Genomic DNA, 12072 nt, shown 5'->3' with positions numbered 1-12072 from the left:
AAAAAAAAAAAAATCCAGTGTGTATTTTATACTTACAGTACATCTCAATTCAGACTGACCACATTTCAAATGCTCAATAGCCACATGTGGCCAGTGGTTACCATACTGAATAATATACTTCCAAATCCTTTTGGATCTTCTATGAATATAATCATATGGACTGAGAATAACAATAATTGTGTTTTTCTTTTTTCATTCCTTATACTTTTCCCTCCCCCTGACTTTTCTTGTTTTACTTTCCTGGCAAGGCCCTTAGTGAAAAATTGAATGGAAGCAGTGATACTGTTATTTTTGTCTTCTTCCAGACTCTAAAAAGTTCACAATACTTTCGGTTATGTGTGATGTTTTTGGTTGTTATTCTACTTTAAGCAGATTCCCATCTATTCCTATTGTAATAAGATTAAGACATAGCTGGGCTTGGTGGCTCATGCCTGTAATCCCAGCACTTTGGGAGGCCGAGGCTGAAGGATGGCTTGAGCCGAGGAGTTCGAGGCCAGCCTGTGGGTGAAATGGCGGAACCCTGTTCCTACAAAGAAATACAAAAATTAGCCAGGTGGGGTGGTGCAAGCCTGTAGTCTCTACTGCTTGGGAGGATGAGGTGGTAGGATCACTTGAGCCCGGGAGGTTGAGGTTGCAGTAAACCTAGATTGCACCACTGCACTCCAGCCTGGATGACAGAGCGAGACTCTGTATCAAAAGTAAAATAATATAATACAATATAATATAATATAAATATATACTATATATAGTATATATTATATACTATATATACACACTATATATGCTACATATAAAATGGATAGATTTTATACTATATATAAATTTTATCAATATGCTTATGCATTCATAGGATTACCAAATGATTTTGCTTTAATCTCATATAGTGTTGATCAAGCTACACTAACAGATTAATGGGGCTTTTGTTTATTTGTTTAATTTAATTTATTTTTTATATATTTTTTTAGATAGAATTTTGCTCTTGTCACCCAGGCTGGAGTGCAGTGGCATGATCTGGGCTCACAACCTCCGCCTCCTGGGTTCATGCGATTCTCCTGTTTTTTTTTAGATAGAGGCTCACTCTGTCACCCAGGCTGGAGTGCAGTGGTACAATCTCAGCTCACTGCAACCTCTGCCTCCCAGGTTCAAGCGATGCTCCTGACTCACCCGCCTGAGTAGCTGGGATTATTACAGGCGCGCCCCACCACACCTGGCTAATTTTTGTATTTTTAGTAGAGAAGGGGTTTCACTATGTTGGCCAGGCTGGTCTTGAACTCCTGGCCTCAACTGATCTTCCCGCGTTGCCTTCCCAAAGTGCTGGGATTACAGGTGTGAGCCACTGTGTCCAGGTTACAGTAACAGATTAACATTAAATCATTCTTGTAGATTGTTTTCTGGTTTCTATTTGTTGTGACCAGATGCCCACAGTTACAAGAAGTAGGTTCTCTTGTAGAAGCAACATTCAATCTTTTCAAATTTTTCAGTAAAGAGAGACTCTCCCTATAGGGAAGGTAGTGGGGGGCCTCTAGGTCTTAGCTCCTATTACCAGAGTTACCTCCGTTCTGGAACTCCTTGCTCATTTCTGCTGCAGCCTCCGCGATGGCCACAAGAGGGCGCAGCTTCCATTTAGTGCTCAGTTCTGACCACAAGGCCCACCCGTTATGGTCGTGGGGTCAAATATCTTCTTCCCTTAAATCCTAAAAGAACTTTGAAAATCTATGTTCCTCTTGCACATTTTAAAGATCATGTCTACAGCTTTCTCGTGATAAATTACAATATAAGTTTAAATAGATGCAAAGAATGAGTATTTTGTGCATTTTAATATTAACATTCAAAACTGTTACATCACTAAAAATTTAGGCCGGTGCTCCTGCCTGTAATCCCAGAACTTTTGGAGGCTGAGGCCGGTGGATCACTTGAGGCCAGGAGTTCAAGACTAGCCTAGCCAACATGGTGAAAACCCGTCTCTACTAAAAATTCAAAAATTAGCCAGGTGTGGTGGCACACGCCTGTAGTCCCAGCTACTCGGGAGGCTTGCTTGAACCCGGGAGGTGGAGGTTGCAGTGAGCCATGATCGCGCCTGAGCAACAGAACAAGGCCCTGTCTTAAAAAAAAGGGGGGATACCCCAAAAGTAGCCAGGAAGGGGCAGGAGTGCATGTGCTGGCAATATCCTGGAGTTCGGTTACCCACAGGCGTTTCGTAAGGGCACTGCATATACAGAACGCTTTAGATGTGGAAAATTTTAAAACAGTCTCCAAAATAAGTAGCATAAAAAGCTGAAGATTCATACTAAGCAAAGCAAAGCAACTTCTGGAACAGAAGAGTGACTCCTACAAATAATGGCTTGCAGAAAGGAAACAGCTGATAAGACAGTGCATTAAGTCTCTTATTTATATAAGATTGGGCCAGGCGCGGCGGCTCACACCTGTAATTCCAGCACTTTAGTAGGCCGAGGCGGATCATCTAAGGTCAGGAGTTCGAGACCAGCCTGGCCAACATGGCGAAACCCCATCTCTACTAAATATACAAAAAGTTTGCCAGACATGGTGGTGGGCGCCTGTAATCCCAGCTACTCGGGATGCTGAGGCAGGAGAATCACTTGAACCCGGGAGGCAGAAGTTGCAGTGAGCCGAGATCGCCCTACTGCACTCCAGCCCGGGAGACAAGAGTGAAACTCCGTCTCAAAAAATAAAAAAAAAAAGATTAGCCCTACTTACCAAAGCAAGGACTACAGTATGGGCAAAAAATAAGGTAAAATATCTCAATAATTATTATAATTATTACATATGCAAATGATAGTATTCTGGATTACTGGATTTTTCCATTCTTTTTAGTTGTTTAATGTGGCTTATTAAAATAAAAAATTCCACCTCTACCTTGCATTGTATTTCAACCAGACAATGCTGCAAAGAAAATGAACTGAATACTGTATATTACAGGTAACAAAAAACATGCATCTACCAAACAGCCTTGACTAAGAAAAGACCCCAGAGGAGGTACTACTTGTGTGTCAACTGCCTATCACATAAAGTTGAAAAGCATGAATATACAAGACCCATTTCCTTGGAACATAGGTGAGTACACACAGAAATAATTACAAGCAAGGTAGGGAGAAAAAAACTAAGTAGATTTCAATGCTTCTACCATGCAGGATGTGCCAACCACTGTTTAACACACATTACAGCACCCATGAGCTCTGTGACAGAGAACAACAAACACAAAAAACTTCATCCAAAACACTTCTAATATTAAACCACCACATATAGCCTTGCAAAATACAAGGCCTCAAAAAATTGGGTTCAGACTCAGAGTTGTTCCTCTCCACGGAAATCTTTAGTAAAAGGCGAAAGATTTATGCGATCTGAAGAGAAACCAGAGTATACTCTATCATACTGTAACTCAAGTCTCGGGTAATTGCAATTCCTAGTTCACTAATGGTGTCTACTCATCCCAAGAATTACTACCTGAGAAAGTTTATACAAAAATATTCTGCATGTACAATTCTCATACTCAGAAATGTCAAGCAAGATAGAATTTTTTTTCAGAAAAAAATAGTGTTTGCAATGTATTATGGGTATGCAAATGATCCTGAATAATCATCTTTAGACTCCGGAAATACCTTAGTAGTCACACGGTGCTCTTGGGGCAACCTTTAGGGGGCGAAGCCAGGGCCTTGCTGCCCAGGATTTTTTTTTTTTTTTTTTTTTGAGACAGGGTCTCTGTCATCCAGGCTGGAGTGCAGTGGCGCGATCTCGGCTCACTGCAGCCTCTGCCTCCCGGGTTTAAGCGATTCTCCTGCCTCAGCCTCCCAAGTAGGTGGGATTTCAGGCGCAAGACACTGAGCCCAGCTAATTGCCCAGGACTTTTAAGCCCTGTCTCTAAAATAAAAATAGAAACATCTTAAAGATTTTTAAGTATATCTCGCACATAATGCATATAGTCTATGTGCATACATAATTCAAAGAAAAGTAATAAAACACTGATGTCTGCCATCCAGTTCAAAAAGTATATTGTTAACATCTTTGAAGGCCTCGTTGGCCCATTTCCCCATCATACCCCTCACTCACTATATGGGTAGTCACTATCTGGAATTTGTATTAACCATTCCTTTGCTCTTAACTGCCCCTCCTCGCCCCAACTATTAGAAAACTCCCTCCTAGCAATCCTCCCACCTCGGCCTCTCAGCTAGCTGGGACCACAGGCACTCGCCACCACACCTGGCTAATTTTTGTATTTTTTGTAGAGACGGGTTCTGGCTTTCTTGCCCAGCCTGGTCTCAAACTTCTGGTCTCAAGCAAGCCTCCTGCCTCAGCTTCCAGAGTTGCTGGATTACAGGCGTGAGACACAGCCGCCAGCTCTTCTTTCACTTTCTCCACGAGATTTTGCATCTATATAATATATAAAATAATGTATTACATATAATATATATTACACATATAATATATATTACATATATTATATAATTTATAATATATATTATATATTTTATATAGTATATATAGTGTGTATATAACATATAATATAATATATATTATATATAATGTATTTTATATATACACTATATATAGTGTATATATAATATAATATATTATATATAGTGTATTTTAACATATTTTCTAGCCTGCATTTAAATTTTTAAAGTTTTTTTTCTTTTTTTAATGGTGATAAAATATACATAAAATTTACCATTTTAACCATTTTTAAGTGTACAGTTCAGTGGCATTAAATATATTCACTGTTCTGCAACCATCATTACCTTTCATTTTCAGAACTTTTCATCATCCCAAAACGCATTAAATAATGACGCCCCATTCTCACTCTCTCAGCCCCTAGCAACCACTATTTTACTTTCTGTCTCTCTGATACTGCCTTTTCTGGGTGCCTCATATAAGTGGAATCTGGAATATTCGTCCATTTGTCCTTTTGTCTCTGGTTTATTTCATTTAGCATAATGTCTTTAAGGTTCATCCATGTTGTAGCATGCATTAGAATTTTATTCTTTTTTTTTTGAGATGGAGTTTTGCTCTTGTTGCCCAGGCTAGAGTGCAATGGCGTGATCTCAGCTCACTGCAGCCTCCGCTTCCTGAGTTCAAGTGATTCTTCTGCCTCACCCTCCTGAGTAACTAGGATTACAGGCATGCACCACCACACCTGGCTAATTTTGTATTTTTAGCAGAGATGGGGTTTCACCATGTTGTTCAGGCTGATCTCGAACTCCTGACCTCAGGTGATCTGCCCGCCTCAGCCTCCCAAAGTGCTGGGATTACAGGCGTGAGCCACCGCGCCCGCCCAGAATTTTATTCCTTTTTAAGGATGAATAATATTCCATTATATGGGTACACCACATTTTGTTTACCCATTCATTTGTTGATGGACATGTGTTGTTTACACCTCTTGGTTATTGTAAATAATGCTTCCATGCAATTATTTTTAAATTTAAATTTAAATTAACTATCAGTAAAATTGAATTCTTCAGGTATACAGATCTATGATTTCTTTTTTTTTGTCTTAAAAACAATTTTTTTTTTTTTTTGAGACGGGATCTCACTCTATCACCCAGGCTGGAATGCAGTGGTGCAATCTCGGCTCACTGTAATCTCTACCTCCCTGGCTCAAGCGATCCCACCTCAGCCTCCAGAGTAGCTGGGGCTACAGTTGTGGCCACCATGCCAGGCTAATTTTTGTATTTTTAGTAGAGACAGGGTTTCACCATGTTGCCCAGGCTGGTCTAGAACTCCTGGACTCAATGCCATCCGACCATCTCTGCCTTCCAAAGTGCTAGGATTACGGGCTTGAGCCACTGCCTGTTTTGTTTTGTTTCTTTTAGAGACCGGGTTTCCTATGTTGCCCAGGTTGGTCTCGAAATCCTGGCCTTAAGCAATCCTACAACCTCATCCTCCCAAAATGCTGAGATTACAGGCATGAGCCACTGTAAGAGACACGGACTCTCTGTTGCCCAAGTCTTAGCTGGGACTCCAGGTGCAAGCCACCATGTCCTGCTACTTTTTGTATTTTCTTTACAGGCGTGACCCACCACCACACCTGACCAGATTTATGATTTTAAATTTATTATTTTTTTTATTTTATCCTCACTGCATACTGAGTGCATCTAAGATTTTTTATACATATATACAGATTTGCATAATCACCACCACAATCAAGATACAAAATAGTTTCATCACTCCAAAATTTCCTCATGCTGCTCTTTGTGGTCACACCTTCCTCTACTTGTAATCCTTTACAAACACTGACCTGTCCTCCATCACTAGTTTTGCCATTTCCGACATTTAAATGAAACATTCAGTACATACCCTTTTGAACTGGCTTCTTGTGCTCAGCATGATGCCTTGAGATTCACTCATGTTGTTGCATTCCTTTCTGTTCCTGTATGGCTGTACCATGAGTTGTTTACCCATCCACCTGTCATTTCCAGTTTTTAGACTGCTAACAGAGCTGCTATAAACATTTTTGTACAGATATTTGTCTGAGCAAGATTTTTCACTTCTCTAAACACCTAGAAGTGGGTATTGCTAAGTCTTATGGTAGGTGGATGTTTAACTTTATAAGAACTGTTTTTGGGCGGGCGCGGTGGCTCACGCCTGTAATCCCAGCACTTTGGGAGGCCGAGGTGGGCGGATCACAAGGTCAGGAGATCGAGACCACAGTGAAACCCCGTCTCTACTAAAAATACAAAAAATTAGCCGGGTGCGGTGGCAGGCGCCTGTAGTCCCAGCTACTCAGGAGGCTGAGGCAGGAGAATGGCGTGAACCCTGGAGGTGGAGCTTGCAGTGAGCCGAGATCGCGCCACAGCCTGGGCGACAGCGCGAGACTCCGTCTCAAAAAAAAAAAAAAAAAAAAAAAAAAAAAAAAGAACTGTTTTTACAGAGTAGTTAGCAGTTTATATTCCCACCATCAATGTATAAGAGTTTCAGTTACTCCACATCCTCTCCAACATGTAGAATTGTTCGTTTTATTTTTTAAACCACTTCGGCTGGGCGTGGTGTCTCACGCCTGTAATCCCAGCACTTTGGGAGGCCGAGGCGGGCGGATCATGAGGTCAGGAGATCGAGACCATCCTCGCCAACATGGTGAAACCCAGTCTCTACTAAAAATAGAAAAATTAGCTGGGCCTGGTGGTGTGCGCCTGTAGTCCCAGCTACTCGGGAGGCTGAGGCAAGAGAATCACTTGAACCTGGGAGGCAGAGGTTGCAGTGAGCAGAGATCGTGCCATTGCACTTCAGCCTGGCGACAGAGGGAGACTCAAATAAATAAATAAATAAACCACTTCACTGGGTGTGTAGTGGTATCTCTGTGGTTTAATTTGCATTTTCCTAATGACTAATGATGTTGAGCATCTTCTCAAGCGCTTGTCATCCATGTATCTTCTTTGGTGAAGTGCCTGTTTAAGGAGCATAAAATATATAAGACATGCATAAAACATAAAGAAAAACACGCATAAAACATAAAAATATATATATAAGACACTCATAAAACATAAAGAAAAACATGCATAAAACATAAAGAAAAACATAAAAAAAAATCGGGCATGGTGGCTCACGCTGGAAATCCCAGCACTTAGGGAGGCCAAGGTGGAAGATTGAGGCCGGGAGTTCGAGACCAGCCTGGCCAACATGGCAAAACTCCATCTCCACTAAAAATACAAAAATTAGCCAGGCGTGGCAGAGGGCGCCGGTAATCCCAGCAACTCGGGAGCCTGAGGCATGAGAATTGCTTGAACCTGGGAAATGGAGGTTGCAGTGAGCCAACATTACCCCACTGCAATTCAGCCTGGGCAACAGAGAGAGACTCCATCTCAAAAAGAAAAAAAGGCCAGGCATGGTGCCTCACGCTTGTAATCCCAGCACTTTGGGAAGCTGAGGCGGGCGAATCACGAGGTCAGGAGTTCAAGACCAGCCTGGCCAACACAGTGAAACCGGGTCTCTACAAAAAATACAAAAATTAGCTGGGCATGGCGGTGTGTGCTTGTAATCCCAGCTACTCGGGAGCTGAGGCAGGAGAGTCACTTGAACCCAGGAGGCGGAGGTTGCAGTGAGCCGAGATGACACCACGGCACTCCCACCTGGGCAACAGAGCTAGACTCCGAAGAAAGGGAAGGGGAGGGAAGGGGAGGGGAGGGGAGGGGAGGGGAGGGGAGGGGAGGGGGGGAGGGGAGGGAAGGGAAGGGAAGGGAAGGGAAGGGAAGGGAAGGGAAGGGAAGGGAAGGGAAGGGAAGGGAAGGGGAAAAAAGAAAGGAAGAAGGAAGGAAGGAAAGAAAGGAAAGGAAGGAAAGGAAGGAAGGAAGGGAAGGGAAAGAAAGGCGCTGGGCGCAGTGGCTCACGCCTGTAATCCCAGCACTTTCGGAGGTCAAGGCACGTGGATCACGAGGTCAGGAGATTAAGACCACCCTGACTAACATGGTGAAACCCCGTCTCCACTAAAACTACAAAAATTAGCTGGGCGTGGTGGCACGCACCTGTAGTCCCAGCTACTCGGGAGGCTGAGGCAGAAGAATGCTTGAACCCGGGAGGTGGAGGTTGCAGTGAGCCAAGATCATGCCACTGCTCTCCAGCCTGGCGACAGAGCGAGACTCCATCTCAAAAAAGAAAAAAAAAGAAAAACAACAGATATACAGTAGACCCTTGAACAACATGGGGGGTTAGAGTTGCTGACCCCTCTCGCAGTTGAAAATTTGCATATAACTTTTTTTTTGGTGGGGAGATGGGGTCTCGCTGTGGTCCAAGCTGGAATGCAGTGGCTTGATCTCAGCTCACTGCAACCTCCACCTCCTGGGCTCAAGCGATTCTCCTGTCTCAGCCTCCTGAGTAGCTGGGGCTACAGGCATATGCCACCATGCCCAGCTAATTTTTGTATCTTTAGTAGACAGGGTTTTGCCATGTTGGCCAGGCTGGTCTAGAACTCCTGGCCACAAGTGATCCGCCCGCCTCGGCCTCCCAAAGTGCTGGGATTACAGGTGTGAGCCACCTCGCTGATGCATATAACTTCTGACTCCCCCTAGACTTAACTACAAATAGTCTACTGTTGACTGAAAGCCTTACAGATAACAGTCGATTAACACATATTATGTGTGTTAAACATATTATATACTGTATTCTTACTACAAAATGAGGTAGAGGAAGGAAAATGTTTTAAAGAAGAGAAAATAGGCTGGGCATGGTGACTTTCGCCTGTAAACCCAGCACTTTGGGAGGCCGAGGCAGAAGGATCACTTGGGGCCAGGAGTTCAACACCAGCCTGTTCGAGATTTTGTCTCTACTAAAAAAAAAAGAAAAGAGAGAAAAAGAAAGAAAAAGAAGAAAGGAAAAAAAATTGCCGGAGATGGCATCATGCATCTATATATGTAGTCCTAGCTACTCAGGAGGCTGAGACACGAGAATTGCTTGAACCTGGGAGGCACAGGTTGCAGTGAGATCACACCACTGTACTCCAGCCTGGCAACAGAGTGAGACCTTGTCTCAAAAAAAAAAAAAAAAAAAAAAAAGAGAGAGAGAAAATATATTTAAATATATTTACTATTAAAAAAAGCCCACTAAATAAACAAAAAGAACATATATTTACTGTTCATCAGGTGGAAGTGGGTCATCATAAAGGTCTTCTTCCTCATTGTCTTCATGTTTGGTACATTGAGGAGGGGGAGGAGAGGTTGGTTTTACTGTCTGAAGAGTGGCAGAGGAGGAAGAGGTAGAGGTAGAAGGGAGGCAGGAGAGGCAGGCATACTCGCTTTAGTTTCAGTGCCCACACCACAGAAGGGTCCATGTTGTAAAAGCGGTCTTGAATACTAGGAACACTTCTACCAGATTGTTTAATGTCAGTTGTTCTCTGGCACTGCATCTTCTACATCTTCTTCATCGTCTTGCACTGGTTTGAAGGCACTCATCTCCACCAACTCATCTTCTATTCGTTCCTCTAGTGTGATATCTATTAGTTCTTGGATTTCTCCAAGATTCGTACCTTGAACCCTTCACCCCACACAACTCTTCACCCCACACACACCTCTTTTCCACAATGTCTTTCGTGATTTCCTTGACAGTCTCTGTCATAAATCCTGTGAAGTCATGCACAACATCTGGACACAATTTTTCTCCAGTAGGAATTTATTGTTTCAGGTTTGATGGCCTTCACGAGTTTTTCTACAACATCTTCAATGGTGTAATCCTTCCAGACGTTCATGATGTTCTCTTGGTTGAGGTCCTCTTCCATAGTGTTGACAATCCCTTCCATAGAGTACGGGGTGTAATAAGCATTAAAGGGTCCTTATGACCCCTTGATCTAGAGGATGAATTACAGACGTCGTATTTAGGGGCAAGTAGACCACTTGCACCTTCGGTGTTGAACTCAAGGGGTTCCAGGTGGCCAAGATCATTGTCCAATATCAAAAGAACTTGAAAAGGAAGCTCCTGCTGGCCGGGCATGGTGGCTCACACCTATAATCCCAGCACTTTGGGAGGTTGAGGCAGGTGGATCACTTGAGGTTGGGAGTTTGAGACCAGCGTGGCCAACATAGTGAAACCCTGTCTCTACTAAAAATTCAAAAATTAGCCAAGCATGGTGGCACACGCCTGTAATCCCAGCTACTCGGGAGGCTGAGGCAGGAGAATTGCTTGAACCCGGGAGGTGGAGGTTGCAGTGAGCCAAGATCAAGATCACGCCACTGCACTCCAGCCTGAGCGACAGAGCAAGATTCCGTCTAAATAAAGAATGAATGAATGAATGAATGAATGAATAAATAAATAAATAAATAAATGGCAGCTCCTTACTGGCAAGATATAATACTTCCTGACTTCAAGGACAAAGCAGTCAACCAATCCAGAAAAAGCATTCTTGTTGTTCAGGCCTTCTTGTTGTACAAAGAGTGGCAGCTTTTGTTTATCTTTTCTCTTCAAAGTTTGGGGGTTAGCAGCTTTACAGATAAGGGAAGTTCTGATAATAAACCTGACCAAATTTGCACAAAACAATAGTTAGACTATCCCTTTCTGCCTTAAATCTTGGTGCTTGATTTTCTTCCTTACTAATAAACGTCTTTTGTGGCATATTCTTCCAGAATAGGGCACGTTCATCTGCATTAAAAACCTGTTCAGGTGGATATCTTTGTTGTCAGTAATTTTTTTTTTTCTTTTGGAGACAAAGTCTCGCTCTGTTACCCAGGCTAGAGTACAGTGGCATGATCTCTGCTCACTGCAACCTCCGCCTCCCGGGTTCAAGCGATTCTTGGGCTTTAGCCTCCTGAGTAGCTGGGGCTACAGGCACGTGCCACTGTGCCTGGCTAATTTTTGCATCATTATTACAGACAGGGTTTAACCATATTGGCCAGGCTGGTCTCGAACTCCTGACCTCAGGTGATCCACCCGCTTCGGCCTCCCAAAGTGCTGGGATTACAGGTGTGAGCCACATGCCCGGTCCCCACTTTCAATAATGAATAAGAAGATCAACAAGAAAATCTAAGATTTGAAAACAATATAAATCAACTAGACCTAACAGACATCCATAGAGCACGTGACCTAACAACAGCAGAATATATATTCACATGAAACATTCTCCAGGATAGGCCTTATGCTAGGAGACAGACAAACCTCAATGAATTTCAAAGGACAGTAGTAAACAAAATGTGTTCTCTAAGCCAGGTGTGGTGGTGTGAGCCTGTAGTCCGAGGTGCTCAGGAGGCTGAGCCAGGAGGATCACTTGAGGTCAGACGTTCTAGGCTGCAATGTGCTATGATCATGCTTGTGAATAGCCACTGTGCTCTAGCCGAGGTAACATAGCGAGGCCCAGTCTCTTAAAAAACAAAAAACAAGTATGTTAGTGATTCCTTAGGAGTGGGCGACATGGTGGTGTGGGTAGAGCAGTGATAGCCTAAGTGTAGAGAGTTTCTTTTTGAGGTGATAAAAATGTTCTAAAATTGATCGTGGTGACAGTTGCATATATCTGTGAATGTACTAAAAACTATTAAATTGTACACTTTAAATGGGTGAATTGTATGGTCTGTGGATTATATCAAATGTATATAAGCAGAGCTGAAACCCCTCCACAAGAAATGTGGTTCTGAGATCACCTTAGCA

The 12072-nt window shown here is 42.9% G+C and overlaps 1 long non-coding RNA gene and 1 other non-coding gene across 3 annotated transcripts in view; one reads left to right on the top strand and one right to left on the bottom strand.

The window, feature by feature from the left end:
* Positions 1-12072, top strand: part of LOC126958022 (uncharacterized) — a 182751-nt gene that overhangs the window by 11046 nt on the left and 159633 nt on the right. Inside the window, exon 1 of one of the 2 annotated variants that reach the window (XR_007727037.1) lies at positions 11192-11211. The exons of the other annotated variant lie outside the window; for it this stretch is intronic. This is a non-coding gene — a long non-coding RNA (uncharacterized LOC126958022). Of the gene's footprint in view, positions 1-11191; positions 11212-12072 lie in introns of those variants that run through there. 2 annotated transcript variants of the gene reach the window in all.
* LOC126960499 (U5 spliceosomal RNA) lies at positions 3263-3379 on the bottom strand. Its single transcript, XR_007728034.1, has one exon. It is a non-coding gene; the product is annotated as a U5 spliceosomal RNA (small nuclear RNA).

The sequence above is a fragment of the Macaca thibetana genome, chromosome 7 (genome assembly GCF_024542745.1).
Source record: "Macaca thibetana thibetana isolate TM-01 chromosome 7, ASM2454274v1, whole genome shotgun sequence".
Taxonomy (NCBI): domain Eukaryota; kingdom Metazoa; phylum Chordata; class Mammalia; order Primates; family Cercopithecidae; genus Macaca; species Macaca thibetana.
The sequence above is the reverse complement of the archived record's forward strand: the minus strand, read 5'-3'. Positions and strand labels throughout refer to the sequence as shown.